This window comes from Sorex fumeus, unplaced genomic scaffold (assembly GCF_029834395.1).
Source record: "Sorex fumeus unplaced genomic scaffold, SorFum_2.1 ptg000019l, whole genome shotgun sequence".
NCBI classification, from domain to species: Eukaryota; Metazoa; Chordata; class Mammalia; order Eulipotyphla; family Soricidae; genus Sorex; species Sorex fumeus.
This window is the reverse complement of record NW_026606076.1, coordinates 6,889,284-6,909,887: the sequence shown is the minus strand read 5'-3', so window position 1 is coordinate 6,909,887 and position 20,604 is coordinate 6,889,284. Positions and strand designations below refer to the sequence as shown.

The 20,604-nt window shown below is 48.9% G+C and overlaps 1 long non-coding RNA gene across 1 annotated transcript; it reads right to left on the bottom strand.

Moving 5' to 3' along the window:
• Positions 1-7,713: 7,713 nt before the first annotated feature.
• Positions 7,714-19,406, bottom strand: LOC130022348 (uncharacterized). The gene is made up of 3 exons (XR_008792268.1): positions 19,353-19,406; positions 17,554-17,641; positions 7,714-8,609 (listed from the first exon to the last, which is right to left on the bottom strand). It is a non-coding gene; the product is annotated as an uncharacterized LOC130022348 (long non-coding RNA).
• Between the last annotated feature and the right edge of the window lie 1,198 nt (positions 19,407-20,604).

The following is a 20,604-nucleotide window of genomic DNA, read 5'->3' as shown; positions in this document are numbered from 1 at the left end:
TTCTATATAAATTCTGTGAACCTTGTGAGAAAGGACACAGACTGGCATGACAGGTCGCAGAATAAAGCCCACCTGGTAAAGGCCATGGCAGGGCTGCTGGCACCTACAAGCTCTCAGCGTGACTCTGAGCCAGAAGCACAGGTTGAAATTTCAAAGGTTTGCAGGGATGGAAAGGGAGGGCAATGGGCAGGGCACTTGCCATGCATGTGGCAGACTCAATTTCATACCCTGAATCTCCAAGAAGTGATTACTGAGCACTACAGTTTGGCAGAAACCCCCAACTCCACTCCCCTACAGAACCAAATAATGGCAAAAATGAAATTATCTGCCAACAACAGAGGTGTAAAATCCAGCAATATATTCTCAAGAGTCAGTTCTTTGATCTGACTGTTTTGGAGGCCACAACCAGCAGAACTCAGAGCTTACAGCCCAGGTTTTCACAGACTGTATGATTTTACACCTCTGGGTACTTGATTTTGAGTAGGGGAAAATTACACTTGGTCCAAAAGAAATCTTTTTTTTTTATGGCTTTTTGGGTCACACACCTGGCGATGCACAGAGTTACTCCTGGCTCATGCACTCAGGAATTACTCCTGGCAGTGCTGAGGGGACCATATGGGATGCTGGGAATCAAACCCGGGTCAGCCACGTGCAAGGCAAATGCACTATCCGCTGAGCTATCGCTCCAGTCCCCCAAAAGAAATCTTAATGGTAAAAGTGATAGCCCAGGTTTTCACAGACTGTATGATTTTACACCTCTTGGTACTTGGTTTTGTGTAAAAGAAAAGGAGAGGAAAATTACACTTGGTCCAAAAGAAATCTTAATGGTGAAAGTTCATAATTTTGCTCAGTCTCCAACTCCTTTTCCTCCTGACAGCCTCTTATTTAAAGTATTCCAGAATGTTCACATGTAAGAACTTCCAATGAAGGTATGAACAGAGGGGCAGCAGTGAGCACACCAAGCTGAAGCAGATACGGACCAGCTAGAAGCATGGGGCCTTCCCTGGTAGGCAGTGTCCCCTAGTATCTTGAGAACAGAGCAGGGTGCAGCCCTCAAGCAAGACCAGGTGTGGCCCCAAATCCTACCCCATCTGCTCCCCGAGTAATGAGATAGACCCAGAGAGAGGAGCTTTGAGGTGTGAGCACCTGCTTTATGAGTGAGGGACAGGGCATGGCTTCCCTGCATCCAGAGACAACAGAAAAAGGGGGAACGTCCTTGACCAGCTCCAAGTTCATAGTAAAAGAGGAGCTTCCTTTTCACCTAGAGCCTGTGGCTGGCCTTCCATTCATGGAGCAAAATTCCTGGTACTAATCTCAGCCATTCCTGTGTGTCACTCTCCCTTTTTGTTGCTTTATGTTCCCCAGATGAATGCAATCTTTCTGTGTCTATCCCGCTCTTTCTGACTCATTTCGCTTAACATGATACTTTCCATGCCACTCAAAGCCTCTCTTGCAAAACACAGTACCCAAAAGAAGAGAGAGAGAACAAGGGGGAATACCCTGCCACAGAGGCAGGATGGGACGGGGGGGGGGGGGGGATGAGGGTGGGGGGGATGCTGGGACCCATGGGGATGGATGACGGGCACTGGTGGAGGGATGGGCACTTGATCATTGTATAACTGAAACCCAAGCACAAAATTTGTAAGCCTATAACTGTACCTCATGGTTTTTCACTAATAAAAAAAAGAAAAAAAAAAAAGAAAAGTAAAGTGCTAAAAAAAAAAAAAAAGGAAAAGAGCAAAAAAAAAAAAAAAGAGGAAAACCAACAACATAAAGAGGCAGGAGAGATACCCCTATCCCCTAAAAATGAAATTCAACAAATGCTCGCGTCTCAAGACAAATTCTTAAATTCTGGAGTGAGACTTTTGTTTTGGGGAGAGTGAGGAGCATCGTGCCACATGTGGAAAATCAGAGGACTCTATAAAATTCCTGGCGTCTGGCATCAAAAGCAGGCTAGGGGGGCTGGAGCAATAGCACAGCGGGTAGGGCGTTTGCCTTGCACGCGGCCGACCCGGGTTCAATTCCCAGCATCCCATATGGTCCCCTGAGCACTGCCAGGGGTAATTCCTGAGTGCAGAGCCAGGAGTAACCCCTGTGCATTGCCGGGTGTGACCCAAAAAGAAAAACAAACAAACAAACAAACAAAAAAAGCAGGCTAGGGGCTGGAGCAATAGCACAGTGGGTAGGGCATTTGCCTTGCGGGTTCGATTCCCAGCATCCCATATGGTCCCCCGAGCACTGCCAGGAGTAATTCATGAGTGCAGAGCCAGGAGTGATCCCTGTGCATCGCTGGGTGTGACCCCCCCCAAAAAAAAAGCAGGCTAGCTGAGTGAAAGGCTCGTGTCCTACACTCCAGTCCTTTATTTATTTTTCGATTTTTTTTTTTTGGTTTTGTGCCAAAGCTGGAGATGTTCAAGGGGCCCTGTGAGATGCAGGGGATCCAATCAGGGTCATCTGAGAGCAAGACAAACGCCTACCTGCCTAGAAGGAAACATTTAAAACCTGTTGCAGCTGGTCCCTGGAAACCCCCTTTCTGCTTACCTCAACAGCAGGGGGCGCCCCTGGCCTGGGAGAGAATGGACAGTGGGGGATGTTCAGAAACTCAGCAGGTGAAGCAGAGATTTTTTTTTCCCCCTGGGGAAAAATGAAATCATAGAGGGTTAGCAGAGAAAGTACAATTGATAGGGTGCTTTTTCTTTCCAGCAGCTAAGCCGGTTCAATTTGTGACAGCACATAAGGGTTCCCCCCCAGCACTGCCAGTAATGATGCCTGAGCTCAGACCCAAAAGTAAGTAGGAAGCCCTGTGTGCTCTGGCCCCAAAACGACAATTAAAAATGATAATGATAAATTTAAAATGTCCTACACAAAGCAGCTGGAGAGAGATTACAGCGGGCGAGGAGCTTGTTTTGCAACTCAGATTTTATTACCAGCATCCCAAATGCTTCCCTGAGCACTGCCAGGAGCGATGCCTGAGCGCAGAGGCAGGAGTAACCCCACAACTTATGCAACTTTCTACGTAAGTTCTGTTCAGTCAAAACTACAATGTTGGGATGGAGCAATAGCACAGCGGGTAGGGCGTTTGCCTTGCACGCCGCTGACCCGGTTCGATTCCCAGCATCCCATATGGTCCCCCGAGCACTGCCAGGAGTAATTCCTGAGTGCATGAACAGGAGTAAACCCTGTGCATCCCCGGGCATGACCCAAAAAGCAAAGCAAACAAACAAACAAATTACATTGTTTCCTTTAAAAATCAATGAATAAGTCTTTCCGTAGCAGCACTAAGTTCATCACAGGGTGAGGGGCCGCCACTCCTTCCCCCACCCCTGGTCACCTTCACAGAGCAACCCGGGGCTCACAAGGCGGAGACAGCGGGGGTTCAGGGCGCTCAGACTGACCACCCGGCGGTCAGCGAGGAAACCGGCCCTCCAGGAGGGCCTGATCCCCCTAGTAGCACCTAACCCGCCTCAAACCCGCTCCTCACCCTGAATGGCACCTGGGACCCAAACTGCCAACACCATTGGGGGGTAGGGGGTGGAGGGTGAGGGGGGAGCGGGGGTGAGGGGGAAGACCCGGATTGCATGACGTCATTTTCATTTCCGGTCAGAGCCTTAAAGGGGACAATGAGATTCTGGGGAAAATAATCAATCACCAGGATGCTGAAAGCAGTGATGCTGAAGCCAGCATCACTGGAGATGCAGAGAGGAACTGGCCTGTCAGTAACCCAGAGTTAGAGAGCCGCTGGAGCAGGGGTAAAGGCTAGTGAGAATATCAGAGAGCACTGTACAATGAACACTACCCCCTTGAATACACGGGAGCAGTGAACATTCATCTACCAAGAAAAACTGCCCAGGAGGCAGTTTCACAAACAGGACTGCAAACCCAGAGTATGACGCCAGAGTGGGCAAAAGACAGTAAAGTGAGTGCCTTGCACACAATCCACCCAGATTAACCCCAGTTATCCATAAGGTCCCCCAGGCACCGACCGCAGGAATTCTTGAGTAAACCACAAAGATGTCGTACAGAAATCAAAACAACACAGAAAAAAGAAAAGGTTTGGAAAAACCACCCACCTGCCAGTATCACTCCACCGGGTGGTCCCGCCCCATATGGCAGCCAATGAAAGGACAGGCGACAACTGGGTCTCTTGAATTAAGGGGACTGAGGCCCTGCCCAACAGAGCTTAGAGGTTCTACACTCCTGATGTCCTGGCCAAAGGCTGTAGGACAGGGCCCAGCGCAGTCCTGTGTTGGGAGGGTCAAGAAGCCAATCCCCTACCCTCCCCCCCCCCCCCCCGCAGATCCCGCACTCCCAAGGCTCAGCCCCACCCCACCCCCATACCCCCATCGAGGAGCTGGAGGCGATGGTGGCCACAGGGCCTCCACAGGATCATGCACGCACACCCGCGACCCCTGCACCCTCCAAAGCCTCCGCCACGCCTTGGTCCCTGCCTCCTAGATATCGGGGGAACAAGTGAAAAATAAGCACTAAAGCGCCCCCCAAACTGATGCGGCACCAGTGCTCACTGTGGAGTCAGGTTGCTCAGGCGCTCACAGGTCGCTGTGATAAAACCTGGATTCAGATTCCCCCTTCCACCCGTTTGCCAACTTGACCAGTGACAGCCTGACTGACATGACTGTTGTCAGGGGGAAAAAAAAAATACATCCTAAGGCCAGGGACTGTGACATCACTTCCGTTTCCACGAGCTGCCTTTAAGGGCCAGGCTCCAGGTGTGGAGAGAATCTTTTTGCCCACCCAGGTGAATCTGTGCGGAAAGGGGGATGGACTTGGGTAAAAGAGTGGAAAGGAAGCTGCTGGAGTGGCCGGTCACACAAGGGGGGCAGTACTGTCCAGTCAAACTGAACCCATGTTCTCACACACAAGTCCATCAGGAAAAGGACGCAGGTTGATTCAAGCAGGTAGTGGGTAGGGCAGAGGTCAACAATGAGTTTCTGGGGGGAAAAGCACTGTAGCACTGTCCTCCCACTGTTCATTGATGGCTCCAGTGGGCACCAGTAATATCTCCATTGTGAGACTTGTTAGTTTTTGGCATATCAAATATGTCACGGGGAGCTTGCCAGGCTCTGCCGTGTGGGCGGGATATTCTTGGTAGCTTGCCGGGCTCTCCGAGAGGAACAGAGGAATCGAACCCAGGTCGACCGTGTGCAAGGTAAATGCCCTACCTGCTGTGCTAATCGCTCCAGCCCTCTAAACACACTATTTAGAAAAAAAGTAAAAGGTAACAAGGACAGAGAGGGAGCTCGGCCTGAACTTGTCAGGAATGACCTAAGCAAGGGTCAGACCCTCAGGAGAGCCAAGGGCCACGGTCCTCAGTCTGTTGTGCCGCCTCCAGACCTGCAGAGCTGACGAGCTGTGCATGCAGGTGCTGGATGCCTGGGCCCATCTTGTCACCATACCCTTGACCCTGCTCTGACCCTCACGCTCCTTAGCGTCCTCTATTCTGGGCCATGGGCACTGCAGATCAGAAGGGGTTCCCACCACAGGGGCCAGCGCTGGGGAAGGACAAGGCTAATCTGACCTTCATTTTTCCTCTCTCTGTCTCCGCCAATCCCAAGGGAGGCGGCAGAGATGCGACATCACCTGTTTATCCAGTAGAGGGTGCCGTCCCTTCACGCTGGACAGAGAACAGCGGCAACTTCTCCTCCTGGGGGAAGTAGGGACGGCCTCAAGTTCGGACAGCAAAATGGGATGGAAAGCCAGGAAAGGGCAGCAAAACATACAGATCATTTTGTAGCCTTACTTGGCCTTTCAGACAAGGGGCTGGAGCGATAGCACAGCGGGTAGGGCATCTGCCTTGCACGCAGCCAACATGGCCAACCCGAGTTCGATTCCTCCGCCCCTCTCGGAGAGCCCGGCAAGCTACCGAGAGTATTCGATATGCCAGACACAGTAACAACAAAGTCTCCAATGGAGATGTTACTGGGCCCGCTCGAGCAAATCGACGATCAACGGGAGGGCCTTTTACTTGGCCTTTCAGACAAACCTAAATCATCTTTTTTTTTTTTTTTATGTAGGAGTACTGCTATTTATTCAGCCACTGACTAGGCTGATTGAATTTTGCATGAACTCCACCAAACCTAAATCATTTTTAACATCCTTTCTGACTACTTGATTTTTAGGATTTAACTGCTTCCAAAGGCAAAAGTTTTGTTTTCTCCTAATACTACTGAAATTAGGGGGCGGGAACCAAGAATGTGATGGCCCTTTATTAGTAGTAATCACAATTGAATGGAATTGTTTGCTGAGATGGGGGAGTTTGGGGGCTCTGCTATGTTGCCACTATTTGTAAAACATTTAATTTCTGGGGCTAGTTCCTTCTTTTCCAAAAACCTGAAAATGTCTTTTTATGCACAGTAATTGGGGCCCCTTGGTTGGGGGGTTGAGTTTCCCTCTCCGCCCCAACCAGAGCCCCGGCAGATAAAGACCTCCAGGACCCAGTCACAGCCATGCTGGGACCACTCTCCACACACTTGGACAAGCCTCGCACATGAAGGAACTGGCAGAGGAACCCAGGTGTGTGGGACCCAAGGCTGAGGTCTCCAAGCCTGCTTGGTTTGGGACTGGGCATCCTCCAGCCAGATCCCCCATCTTCCAGCAGCGAGAGTGACACCCACCAACTGCCATGTAACCCCATCAACGGCCAAGCTCCAGGGACTATAAAACCAAGCTCCTGGAAGCATGCAGCATTGACCTCTTATTGTCTAGTTCTCGCTGAGAACCCACAGGCTACGGAGAGTATCCTGCCCGCATATATGCCTGACTGGGAACACCTGTAAAGGTGATTAAAGGCTGCCCCAAAAGCCTCCATCCCTCTGAGATAGCCAGGCAGGCTACTGAGAGTATCCTGCCCACTCGGCAGAGCCTGGCAGGTTACCTGTGGCATACTCCATATGCCAAAAACAGTAACAATGATGGTCCTCATTCCCTGAAAGAATTGAAAGAGCCCCCAATATGCCATTAAGCTACACTAGCACGTGACGGGGACAAATGGAAACGTTACTGGCACCTGCTCGAGCAAATAGATGAATAACAGGATGATAATGACAGTGATGCACAGTAAAATTCATTTAAACTGTCTCCAATCCATCCTATTAAAGAGCCTTCCCAGGGCTGTTTTCATGTTATTTTTCTAAAATATTTATCTTCGGGGCTGGAGCAATAGCACAGCGAGTAGGGCGTTTGCCTTGCACGCAGCCAACATGGTCGACCCAGGTTCGATTCCCAGCATCCCATATGGTCCCCCGAGCACCGCCAGAAGTAATTCCTGAGTGCATGAGCCAGGAGTAACCCCTGAGCATCGCCGGGTGTGACCCAAAAAGCAAAAAAAATAATTAAAATATTTATCTTCGATGCTTATGTAAAACTAAGACAAATATGATGCAAGGAGTACAGAAATGATCCAGCTGTTAAGTGTTTGCTTGCACAAGACTGAGTGGGATTCTAAGCCCAGTACCACATGCGGATATCTGCATCCCCACCCCCACCTCCCACCCCCAGGATCACTGAGCTCAGTCAGGTGTAAGACCTGAGCACAGTGGGATGTGGCTACCCAAAACATAACACAAGTTCTGAAGAATGAAGGTCTGCCTGTAATTCCTGAGTGCATGAGCCAGGAGTAACCCCTGAGCATCGCCGGGTGTGACCCCCCCCCCAAAAAAAAACCACACAAAGGAAATTTGCTTTACTGTAGGGCCTCTTCTGATCTTAGGGGTGATTCCTAGGGGATCAAGTCATCTAGTATGAATTTTACTATGTTTACTAAGGCTTGGGGGGAACATGAAGCCCTGCCCGCATTCATTACATAAACAATATTTCTCCCCAGTATGAATTTTCATATGCCAAGTGAGGCCAGAGGAATGAATCAAAGCCTTCCCAAATTCCTTACATATGTAAGACTTCTCCCCATGCATTTTCAAATGCACAGTAAGGCCTGAGAGCAGAGAGGCCTTTCCACATGTCTGACATTTATGAATTTTCCTGTGATTATGAAGGTTTCCAGGTTGAAAGGCCTTCACACATTCCTTACAGACATGAGGTTCTCTCCAGTATGAATCTTCTTATGACTATGAAGACTTGAAGAATGACAATATGCCTTCCCACATTCCTTACATACATACGACTTCTCTCCCATGTGGAGGTTCGAATGGTCACACCAGGGTGACGCCTGACTCAAAGTTTGTCCTTGCTGTTGACAGTCCTGTGGATTCTGTCCACTGTGGGTTTCTAAGAGAACTTAACAGTGCTGAGAACACGGGAAGGCTTCCCCACATTCCTTCTACTTGGGACAGGTTCAGTCCACAGTGATTTGTCTTGTGGGCCTGTTGGTGTGATAGACACATTATAAAATTGCTCATCCCTCACTGTCTGGGGTTGCCTCACTGGGGGAAGTTGTGTCTATGGATTGGATGCAAGAAGGAATTTCTCCCAGGGGAGGGCTTCTTCAGAGCATGAACATCTTCTCCACTCTGTTCACCCTCAGAAGACATCCACCCTGTCTTGGAATCCTCATGGAGATCAGGACACGTTTGCTCACTTAAGACACAGCCACAGTGTGCAGGATCAGAGACATCCAACCTTGGCTGGCTGCTTCCCTGTAGAACAACAGAGGAGGATTAGAATTATTGTTCTATTTGTTATGGTTCCGTGTCAGAAGAAAATGAGTCCTGCAGGTTGGTTTCTAACATTTCCACCACACAAATGCAACTCCTGACACAGGTATGGCTTTTCCATGGAAGGACGTAATGTTTCTGCATGATGAATGCATAAAACTGAATAATGCAGGGTCTTTAAGCTATGTGGGGTTTTTGTTTTGTTTTGTTTTGTTTTTGCAGTGTCTCCTGCCCCCGCACCTGGCTGTCCTTGCTGGGACCCTTGGAGGGGAGCGGGTTGAGTTCCCCTCCCCACCCCGACCAGGGCTCCGGCAGCCAAAGACCTCCAGAACCAGTCACCACCATGCTGAGATCACTCTCCGCACACATGAAGGTACCGGCAGAGGAACAAAGGCAAGCCGGTCCCGGGGCTGAGATCCCCAAGCCTACTCGGATCGGGGCTGAGCATCCTCCACCCAGATCCTCCAAATTCCAGTAGGCGGGGGTCACACCCACCAACTGGCCCCCTGGCACCGTGTAATCCCATTAACGGCCAAGACTCAGGGACTATAAAATCCAGCTCCTGCGGCCGTGCGACATCTTATTATCTCATTCCTACTTTGGACAAACTGGCAGGCTGCCGAATGTAGCCAGCCCACATGGCAGAGTCTGGCAAACTCCCCGTGGCGTACCCAATATGCCAAATACCAGTAACAATGATGGGTCTCATTCTCCTAACTCTGAAAGAGCCTGGAATATGGCACTTTTTAAAAAAAATCTCAGGGCTAGGACGAAGGAGACGTTACTGGGGCCGGCTCGAGGCAATCGACGAATAACAGGATGGTCGTGATCGTGATCGTGATCACCAACTGAATGAACAGGTACATTAAGCGGAAATTAAGTCCCTCTGCAGAACACTAAAGCACTAGTTTCAAGCAAAATTAAATACACCCGGGTCTGGGTTCAGTTCTCGCTCAGTGTGGAGATACTGATGCATGTGTGAAGGTAATGCTGCATCCCCACACAGATGAAATAGAGCACCTGGGCCATTAAAAACATCTCACCAGAAGCAGATTCCTCTCCAGGATCAATGACGGTTTTTGTTCTTTTTTTGCAGTTTGCATTTATTTTGAGGGAGGCCACACCAAGTGATGTTCAAGAATCACTGGTGTGGGTCTCTGGGGACCACATGGGGTGCTGGGGATGGAGCCTAGGTTTCCATCCCTGTGCAAAACAAATTCCCCTCCCACTGCACTATTACTAAGGCTGACAAATCAGTTCTTTTAAACAATTACCACCTGTGCTTACTTTCAATCAGTCAAAAATCACAGTATTTCTTCTGTATTAAAAATAATTGGAGGGGCTGGAGCAATAGCACAGCGGGTAGGGCGTTTGCCTTGCACACAGCCAACCCGGGTTCGATTCCCAGCATCCCATATGGTCCCCTGAGCACCACCAGGGTTAATTCCTGAACGCAGAGCCAGGAGGAACCCCTGTGCATTGCCGGATGTGACCCAAAAAGCAAAAAAAAAAAAGGAAAATAAATAAATAAAAATAATTGGAATTGCAGACAGAGTGATAGTACAGCAGAAACAACATTTGCGTTGCACGTGGCTGACCTGGGTTCTATCCCTAGCATTTCACATAATCCCCTGAGCACAGTGAAAAGTAATTCCTGAGAGCAGAGCCAGGAGTAACTCCTGAGCACCTCTAGGTGTGACAGAAAAAGGGAGAAAAAAAAAAGTTAAAAAAAATTGAATAAAAAAGAATTAAGAAGAATTTATTTTGATTTTAAATGGACTGATTTTAGCACCCAGTACTGCTAAGGGACAGAGCTCTACTCCCAGAGTTAGCTTTAAGATTTCCTCCTTGCAGGATCCAGAGACCCTATGTGTGGTAGCAGGGATGAGCCCAGACCCCCACCTTTCAAGTAACAAACATTACGTGCATTGAGCATCCCTCGGCATAACAGTATTTATTTCAAACGTGTGAATCTTACCAGCACACTTGCATTCAGTGACCTCGTTCCCAAATCAAGTTGTGGCAATGCCAAATCCTAAAGCTGTGGTTTGAGTTCTAAAATCAAACACAATATGTAATGGAATATCTAATTACATATTACAATATGTAATATGTAATTAGTCAAGGGTCAAATGGAATGCATTTGAAAGAGGCCAAGCAGGTGGAAGATATCTTTTTTTTTTTTTTTTTGCTTTTTTGGGGTCACACCTGGCCAATGCTCCGGGGTTCCTCCTGACTCTGCACTCAGGAATTACTCCTGGCAGTGCTCAGGGGGACCATATGGAATGCTGGGGATCGAATCAGGGTTGGCCACGTGCATGGCAAACACCCTACCCACTGTACTACAACTCCAGTGCCAGGTAGTGGATATCTTTATGGTTCTCACAGTCCAAACTGTTGGGGACTGGCGTTGGTAGCCCTGCTTGTTTTCCCTGAGAAGGGAATGAGCAGAGGAAAAACTGGGTGTGTAGGAGCACCATGCCCTAGCAGCTGACCCTGTTAATGGGGGGGCCAAAGGGAAGGCTGCACCTGATCCACCTTCGCCGGGCCAAGAGCCACATTCTCATTCCTGAGAGAGTTCAAGGAAGTGCCCGCATGCGCAGCTGCAAAACAGAATAACAGATAACGTAGCATGCACAACTTGTAACCCTTGGCTCTCCCACAGAGTGTTCACTACATACAATAAAAGAAAATGAGGGGCTGGAGCAATAGCACAGCAGGTAGGGCGTTTGCCTTGCACGCGGCCGATCCGGGTTCGATTCCCAGCATCCCATAGGGTCCCCTGAGCACCGCCAGGGGTAATTCCCGAGCACAGAGCCAGGAGTAACCCCTGAGCATCGCCGGGGGTGACCCAAAAAGGAAAAAAAAAAAGAGCTTTGCAATAAAGTTGCTGTATATTTCATACCCCTACCGGTCTTTCAGCTCTCATTCCCTCTCTCCGGCCGAAGTTCGATTCGGCTGCACAGGTGTCAGCACCAAACAGGACAACAGGAAAGGGAAGGCCTGTTGTGAGGATCACTTCGAGAAGCTTGGCAATCCCCGAACTAGCTTTTGGGTTTTGATTTTTGACCAGACCCAGTGATGTCTGAGGGACGATATGGATGCATGGGATTAAGTCTGGGTGGGCCATTTGCAAGGCAGTCTGCTTGCTATTCTACCTCTCTGGCTCCAATCAGCTTTCTTATGGACTCCCTCATTCATTCACTATTTGAACATTAAAAAAAAAAAATTATTAGTGGAAGGAGAAAACAGCAGTTAGGGTATTTTCCCTGCATGAGGCTGACAGGGGGCTAATTCCTGAGCACCGCCAAAAATAATACCTAAAAACAGCCAGGAATAACTGCTGAGCAACTCCTGGCCCGAAATGAAGGTAAGTTTGTTAATATACTGAAAAACCACGCTAATGCTAATAATCTGAGGGCAAAGATAAGCATGACAGAGCAGACACAGGGACGTTCAGCTACTCCTGAAAAGGGCACCCCGACATTGCAGGATGTACAGCCAGGTTGATGAGGCACAGATGGGGGACAGGGCTGAGAATCCCATGGGTTATTTTCCATACTTTGTGAGTTCGCAAGGTAAAATGAAGGGGTTGCTGTGACAACCCTTGTGTATTCGGCGGCCCTGAGCCGCCTCCCCAACTCTCCAGGCCTTCCCAACAGAGAGACAGAGAGACAGGGAGATGAGGTGGTACGAATAGCCCTTTTAATGCAGAGGGGCTAGCAGAGTTACAGAACAGATGAGGGGGCATGAGGTAAGGACATAGGTGTGATTGGTCATTCACAGAGATAAACATTTGGCAGAGGAAATTCTCTTGGGGAGATTAACTGAAGCAGACACTTTGTCTCCCAGGGACATCTACATTGCTTTTATCTTTCCCTCTAGTTGTATATGTTATCAATACTTGCAGTTGTTTGGATAAACAGTAAGAGACAAGGATCCCAAAACTTAGTTCTCTGGGCTCTGAGAGCAAGCAAGGCTTTTTCCATAAATCCCAGACGAAGTTTTCAGACCAGTTGTCCTTCCCCAGAGGGGTCCTGTCTCTTAAGTCATAACAGGTGGCATCAAGATCATGCATTTAGGCTTTCTAGATTGTCCCATTTCGATACCAGGTAGCTTTGCCACTCACCCCGGGTCCATCCCAGTCCCAGGGTGGGACCTCCCTTTTGGGGTGTTAGGAACTACAGCAACTGAAGCCTGAGTCAAGTAATTATGACCAAGCAATTATGCCCAGGAGTAGATATATTTCAGAGTCAATCAACTCCCAAATACTAGGAGCATAGCATTAACGGTCTTTCTGTGTTGAGCCAAAAACATTGCTCTATAGTAAAACATAAAAAGGCTGAAGAAAAAAAAAATAGAAAAGCAGATACAAATACAAAGCACTTCAAATACAAAGCAATACAAATACAAAGTTCAGAATTACCAGAAAGTTTTGGCTTGTAAGTAATCAAGATTGACTTGGGGAACTGAGACAATGAGAGGCCAAATACAAATGAAAGGCTAAAGCTCTCAGATTAGGGATGCTAGCAAAAGCATGGTAAGCTTCCCTGTGAGGAGAAGAGGGCAATTCGCTGAGGAAGCACTTTGGGTTAATAGCGTTACTGGTGCCCGTTCGAGCAAATCGATGAACAATGGGAGGACAGTGGACAGGGATGTTAGCAAGGGCATGACAAACTTCTCTGGGAGGAGGAAAAGGGGCAATTCATTAATGAAGCCTTGAAGCACTTAGGGTTAGTATCCAACAATAACTGACAGGTGAAGAATAATGTCAACACCAAAGAAACAAAGTACAGATCATTCTGTGTTGGACAATCCAGGGAATGAAGGGCACCGTGAGCATGGCACAGACCCATAGATCCAGGAGCTTGAGGCCCCCGGGGTCAGCAGCGCGTTTCACACACTGCCCAGAGCCTGAGCTAGGGAGGATCCTCAGACACTCACCTGCACACGCACACGCCTCTCCTCCCTGGCTTCAGGGCTCCTCCTTCCAGTCAAAAGATCATGGAAGTCTTCACCCGGGAATGCTCTGAATCCCACAGAGGAGGCATGGATTAGTGACAAGAAAAAGGCAACAGGACAGCTCCCTGTGTCCCTACAAAAATCGGGACACTACTGAAAAGGCAATGAACAGAATCTTCACTCCCGATATGTCAGAGATTTCTGGTTATTAGAGAGATAAGACCCGTGTTTTAATTTAAGAGTGAAATATGCGGACCCCCAGAAAACACCACAGCTCAGGCCTTGCAATGGAGTTTGATTTTGGTTTCTGTTTGTTTTGTTTTTGGGTCACACCCAGCGATGCTCAGGGTTCCTCCTGGCTCTACACTCAGGAATTACTCCTGGTATTTCTTGGGAAACCGTATGGAATCCCGGGAGTTGAACCCAGGTCATCTGCATGCAAGGCAAATGCCTCACCCACTTTACTATTGCTCAGACCCCGACAGGGGTTTGATATCAGCACAAGATATTCAGGGGTTACTCCTGACTCTCTACTCAGCAATCACCTCTGGTGGTGCCCAGGGACCACCTGAAATACAATATACTGGACCCGCATCCACTGTTTACTAGACACTCACCTTCCCCACTCTGCTGTCTCTCTAGGCCTGGCACCATATGAAGATTCCCAAACCCCTCTCGTAGTTATCACTAAGTGATTCAAACCCAAGACCTTAATAAATCCAAAAATGGCCAAAGATGGCAAGAACCCCCCCCCCAATTTTTTTCTATTGTTTTTTGTTTGTTTTTCTTTTTGGATCACACTCGGCGAAGCTGAGGGGTTACTCCTGGCTTTGCAATCAGAAATTACTCCTCGTGGTGCTCAGGGGACCATGTGGGATGCTGGGAATCAAACCCGGGTTGGCTGCATGCAAGGCAAACACCCTACCCGCTGTGCTATCGCTCCTGTTTCCCCTCTCCAACCAAGTCAATTTTTTTAAAACGGTAAAACAAACAAAAAAATCAGCCAGCACAGCAGGCAGGGTACTGGCCTTTCAGTCAGCCAGGGACAATCCAGGTTCAATCCCCGACATTCCATACAGTCTCTCTAGCCAGCCAGGAGTGATCCCTGAGTGCAGAGCCCAGAAGCAAACCCTTAGTTCTGATAAAGTCTCCCAAGATTCATTGGAAGTGACACCGAGCACTGAAACAGAGCAGCGTCTGATGGGGTGAACCCTAAGAAATAAATGAACTGTGGTGGAAGAGATATTACAGCGGGGAAGGTAAATGCACTGCACACACTTATGAATTTGACCCCAGGCAGTCCCCTATGGTCCCAAGCACGGCCAGGCTAATTTCTGAATACAACGGCAGGAATAAAACCTGAACATTGCCAGTTGTAACTATAAAGCCAAATCAAAGAAAACAAAACAAAAATACTTGAACTTGAGGGCCTGGTTTAATAATACTGTGGGTGGGGCACCAACCTTTAAAGCTGTTAAGTGGGTTCAATGCTCGGCACCCCCATGGCACTCCAAGGAGTGATCCTTTAGCACAGAGTCAGGAGGACTGTGGACTGGGCCCCCAACACAGAAGCAAAAGCAAAAGCAACACACGGAAGCTATATGTAGAAGTCAAGTCATTTAGCAACGGAAGGAAAGTATTTACAGGAAGGGAACTATTTACACTGAGCCAAAGCAGTGCATTGGGAGCTTAAGATGCATGTGGCTGATCCAGGTTCATCTCAAGCACCCCACAGGGTCCCACAAGCCCACAAAGAGTGATTCCTGACTACAGAGCTGGGAGTAAGCCCTGAGTATCACCAGATGAGCACCAAAGACAAAAACAGGGAAGGAACTCAAGAAACAGCTACCACACAGCTGTCAAACATTCCCGCCCTTCAGAATCACAGCTACTGTTGAACACACAGCTGCGACCCAGCCTCACGTTGCTCTCACCAATTGTCCATAGGTGCTGGTAGGTCTCCAGCATCACATGCCTGGAGAGCTTCCTCGGAGAGGAGTTCAAGCACATCCACTCATCTGGGGCTCAGGGCCACTTCAGGGGAGGTCACCACATCCTAAGCCTACGCCAGCACATACACGGGCCAGGAGTCAGGGCTGTCCACATGCCGTTCTCTGGGCAATGAGGACAGAAGTCACCAGGGCCGAACGGGGCCCAGGGCCTCTGCCCTCAGGAGAAACCAGCCCCAAAAAGACACTCCTGACTGACAGGCCTGAGAAATCACTCTAAGGCAGCCAGATCTGCTACAAGAAGGACCCAGAGTTGCCAACCTAGTGCTCAGTCACACAGGTCCAATCCCACCATAACTGGTCCAGTGAGCACTGCAGAGAGTAACACCTGAGCATACACCCTGCAGGACATAAAAGAGAGAGGCTGGGTTTGGCCCAAAACACTAAACACATACACACATACTCTGTACCCCCAAAATTCTATGTTCATGGGATGAGTAGAGGACATTCAATGTCCAGCAAGTGACTCTAAGCTGTGCATGGACATATGTGTCTGTAGGCCTCTGACTCATGGTTCAGGCCTGCCCCAAATCCCTTTCCAAGCAGGTAAAAGAGACATGAACTTCAATACCTCTGCCAGGCCCAGAGATCCTTTGCTCCATCTCCCTGGGACTGGTGCATGCCCAGAACTGAGGACACAGCAGCAAGTGAATGTGAGATTGTGTGATGGAGCAAGCGAGAATCTTCAGAGAAATCTCCAGAACGGGAAGGACAAAATAAGGGAAATGCATGTCCTGGGGCCTAGGTCACTGTAATTGCCAAGGTGCATAGGGGGCAGTATACCCCGGGGGCCTGTGATGCCTGTCAGATGGGAATCCGGAGCACAGAGCCAAGAGGAAGCCCTGGGCACCTCCACTGTGGCACAAAAATAAATATTAAAGAAACCAAAGCAGCAGGATGGAGTAACAGGACAGCGAGTCAAGGGATAGCAGGTAGGGCTGTGTGATTCCCGAAGTCCCATGTGGTCTCCCAAGCACTGCCAGGTGCAATTCTGGAGTGCAGATGAGGAGGAACCCAGAGAATCACTGGGTGTGGCCCTGCCCCCTCAGTACCCCTGCAAACAAAACAAAAATATTGCATGAGCCTCATTCAGCACTCACACCAGTTGTGGAGGAATATATTTGAAAACCATGTACACACCATCCTGATATCTAGGGTGTTAACAAAGGACCATGATATGAACTGTGTCTGACAGCAAGCTCTTCTGGAGTGAGTCTACTTTATAACTATAAATATTTCATATTGGGGGCAGCAATTATCAGCTTGCAGTGAGCTGAACCAAGTACAATACCTTATGGTACCCTGACCCCTGCCAGGAGTAAGACCTCCAATGTGGCTCAAAACTATAGCAACAACAAGACAGAAACTCTAACCAAACAGGAAAAGAAAAATTTGCAAAGACAAATTCTAGCGTGAAATATTTAAAGAGCATTACAGTTGAGTCTGACTGTTTTCTATGGTGCAGAAGCCCGTGTGTGTGTTTCATTCTGAGGCCATAACTGGCAGTGCTCAGAGGTTGGTTACTTACTCAGGGATCATTCCTGACAGATTTGGGGATCATGGGAAGCAAGGGTTCAGGATGGAAATGGCTGCATGCAATGCAAGTGCCCTACTCACTGTACTATTGCTCTGGCTCTTTCTAGGTAAATTTCTTCCCAGCACACCAGGAGTGACCCCTGAAGAGATTTCCCCTTCCCCCCCCCCAAAAAAAATGACCTTCCTTCAAAAAAACAAAAACAAAAAGACCCAACCCCCCCCTTTTTTTTTGCTTTTTGGGTCACACCCAGCGATGCTCAGGGGTTACTCCTGGCCTTGCACTCAGGAATTACTTCTGGCGGCGCTTGGTGGAACATATGGGATGCTGGGGATCGAACCCAGGTCAGCCGCCCTGTAAGGCAAACGCCCTACCCGCTCTGGCCCAGTAAAAGACCCAATCCTTTACCTGCAGTACTCACCCCAATAGCAGGGGGCCGTTGCACAGTCAGGGAAAAATGAAGAGTGGGGGTGCTTTGCTACTTGGAGGTAAAGTTGCAGATTATTTATCTGGAAAAAAAAAAAACACCAATGCTGAGGTCACACAGTTAAGTAGGTAGAATGCTTGCCTTGCTGACCCAATTCAAGCCTCGGCATCCCACAGGGCTTCCAGAGCAGTGTCAGGAAAAATTCCTGAGCATCCTGAGACAAGCATAAGCCCTGAGCATCTCCGGATATAGTTCCCCCAACTCCCAAAAACACTTGAAAATATCCCCAAAAGTGAACTTTTATTGGCAAACCCTACCCACCAGCCAGGACCACATCCCCGGGTGGCCCCAACCCATCACGGCAGCCAATGAAAGGACAGATGTAAAGGGAGTCTTTTGTCCTGTGTGGCTGCAGCGATACCACTGGAAATGAATTACAAGTTTTTACAGTAGCAATTTAGGGGCCAACAGCTCCAGGACAGGGAACTGCGCGGTGTTGGGAGTGTCCAGATGGCGGACGGCCAACACCAACACCCCTCCCACCCCACCCCCACCCCCGCCCTCTGCATGTCCCGCACACCCAAGGTCCGTTCCTCCCACGCTCAGCCCTGCACCCACGCCGCTGGGGAAAACTTGAAAATTCCAAAATCCTTACGTATGTCCCTATATATTACATGATCTTAAAAGAGTAATAGATTGGTAAATATTTGGCACAGCCAAACTGGATGTTTCCAATTGGCAAGAGAGGTATGAAAATTTAAAACTCAGGCCTTAACAAAGTTTGGAAGACCCATTGAGGCGTTACAAAATGTGCTTTTTGTTGCTCATATTACCTTTGCCTTTGGGTTCATTGTCTCATTCTTGAATGAATTTTAAAACCTCGTGCTGGGGCTGGAGCGACAGCACAGCAGGTAGGGCATTTTGCCTTGCACCGGGCAGACCTGGGTTTGATCCTGGGCATTCCATATGGTCCCTCAAGCACCGCCAGGAGTGATTCCTGAGTGCATGAACCAGGTGGAGCTTCTGTGCATCACCGCTGGGTGTGACCCAAAAAGCAAAAAAAAAAAGAAAAAAACCTTCGCGCCAAAAAATATAAAAATTAAAAATAAAACCTCGAGCACGGAAGTTTATTTTACTTAATTACGAAGCAGATTTGCGTGTTTATATTTAAGTATTTGCTCTGTAAATTTTTTTTTTCCGCTGCCCCATCGCGGAGCTGGAGGTGATGTGGTCACAGAGCCCCTCCCACCCCCCCAGGATCACGAACTCACACCCGCGATCCCTGCGCCACGGTACAGCCCCAACTGCAGCCCCCCAGAGCTCCGCGTCCCCCTAAAGCCTCTGCCGGCTTCAGGACCGCCTGGATATAGGTCACGAGTGAAAAACCAGCGGGACAAATAAAATAAAATTCTTTTTAATTTAAAACATAAACTTTCTCCATTCCACCACATTAAGAACCTTCCCAGGGGCTGGAGCAATAGCACAGCGGGTAGGGCGTTTGCCTTGCACGCGGCCGACCCGGGTTCGATTCCCAGTATCCCATAGGGTCCCCCGAGCACCGCCAGGAGTAATTCCTGAGTGCATGAGCCAGGAGTAACCCCTGTGCATCGCTGGGTGCGACCCAAAAAGCAAAAAAAAAAAAAAAAAAAAAAACAGCAAAAAGCGCCCCTCAAGCGGAGGTGGGGAAGGGCTCACAGAGCGGAGCCGGGGAGGCGCGGGGCGCCCCTGTCCGGCACAAAATCACAAAATCGGCCTTCAGAGTCCCCCTGCCACGCCAGGACGCCCCTTCTTACTTCTTCCACGTGAGCAATGGCGACCTGACCCCAGGGACCTGGCCGGCGACTGCAAGAAAAAACGCCTGGAGGACCCGGTCTGTGACGTCACTTCCATGCGTTTGGCGCCTTAAAGGGCCAGGCTGCAGGTGCAAGGAGAACCTGTTTGCACACGGAGGTGAATCTGTGCTGCAAGGGGGAAGCGGGTCACGTGGTGGGGGCGGGGAGGAGGAGGGTTAAAGGGGGGTGTAGAAAAAATACCTTGATCCTGTACTGTTCGCAGAACATTGAACCAATCTTCTCACCCAACCAAATTTTGTATTCAGGTTCCGATTAGCTTTGTGTATACATAAAGGATAGTTTTGAAAGTGTCACCTTAGAGGGCTGGAGCAATAGCACAGCGGGTAGGGCGTCTGCCTTGCACGCGGCCGACCTGAGTGCAGAGCCAGGAGGAACCCCTGTGCATCGCGGGGTGTGACCAAAAAAAAAATGGCATCTTAGGAAAATGACCTGGGAAGGTTCTTTCTTTTTTTTTTTTTTTTTTGCTTTTTGGGTCACATCCGGCAATGCACAGGGGTTACTCCTGGCTCTGCGCTAAGGAATTACCCCTGGCGGTGCTCAGGGGACCATATGGGATGCTGGGAATTGAACTCCGGTTGGCCGCGTGTAAGGCAAACGCCCTACCTGCTGTGCTATTGCTCCAGCCCCTGGGAAGGTTCTTAATGTGGTGGAATGGAGAAAGTTTATGTTTTAAATTGAAAAAAATTTTTTTTTATTTGTGTCACACCCAATGATGCTCATGATGTCCCCACTGGTGACTTATGTGAAGCGTGGAGGAGAAATACAGTCACTTTCTCCCCATCTGCCTCTGCCACCTCAACCCAGGGTTACTGGGTTCTTGTCTCACCTCGCATAAAAGAATTTCAGGAGTAGACAAGCAGTGAAGTAAAATAGATTTTATTTGGAGGGTTTTTTTTAATCTTTTTTTTTTATTGAATCACTGTGAGATACAGTTACAAGCTTTCATGTTTGAGTTACAATTATACAATGTTCAAACACTCATCCCACCACCAGTGCACATTCCCCACCACCAATCTCCTCTATATACTAACCCTTTCCCACTCTTCTCCTGCCTCCCTGGGCAGACAATTTCCCCCATACTCTCTCTCCCTATTTTTAGGCATTATGGTTTGCAATACACATACTGAGAGTATTTGGAGGTTTTAAAGGGAAGGAGGATGAGAAAGTGAGTAACGTGTTCAAGACAGAACCC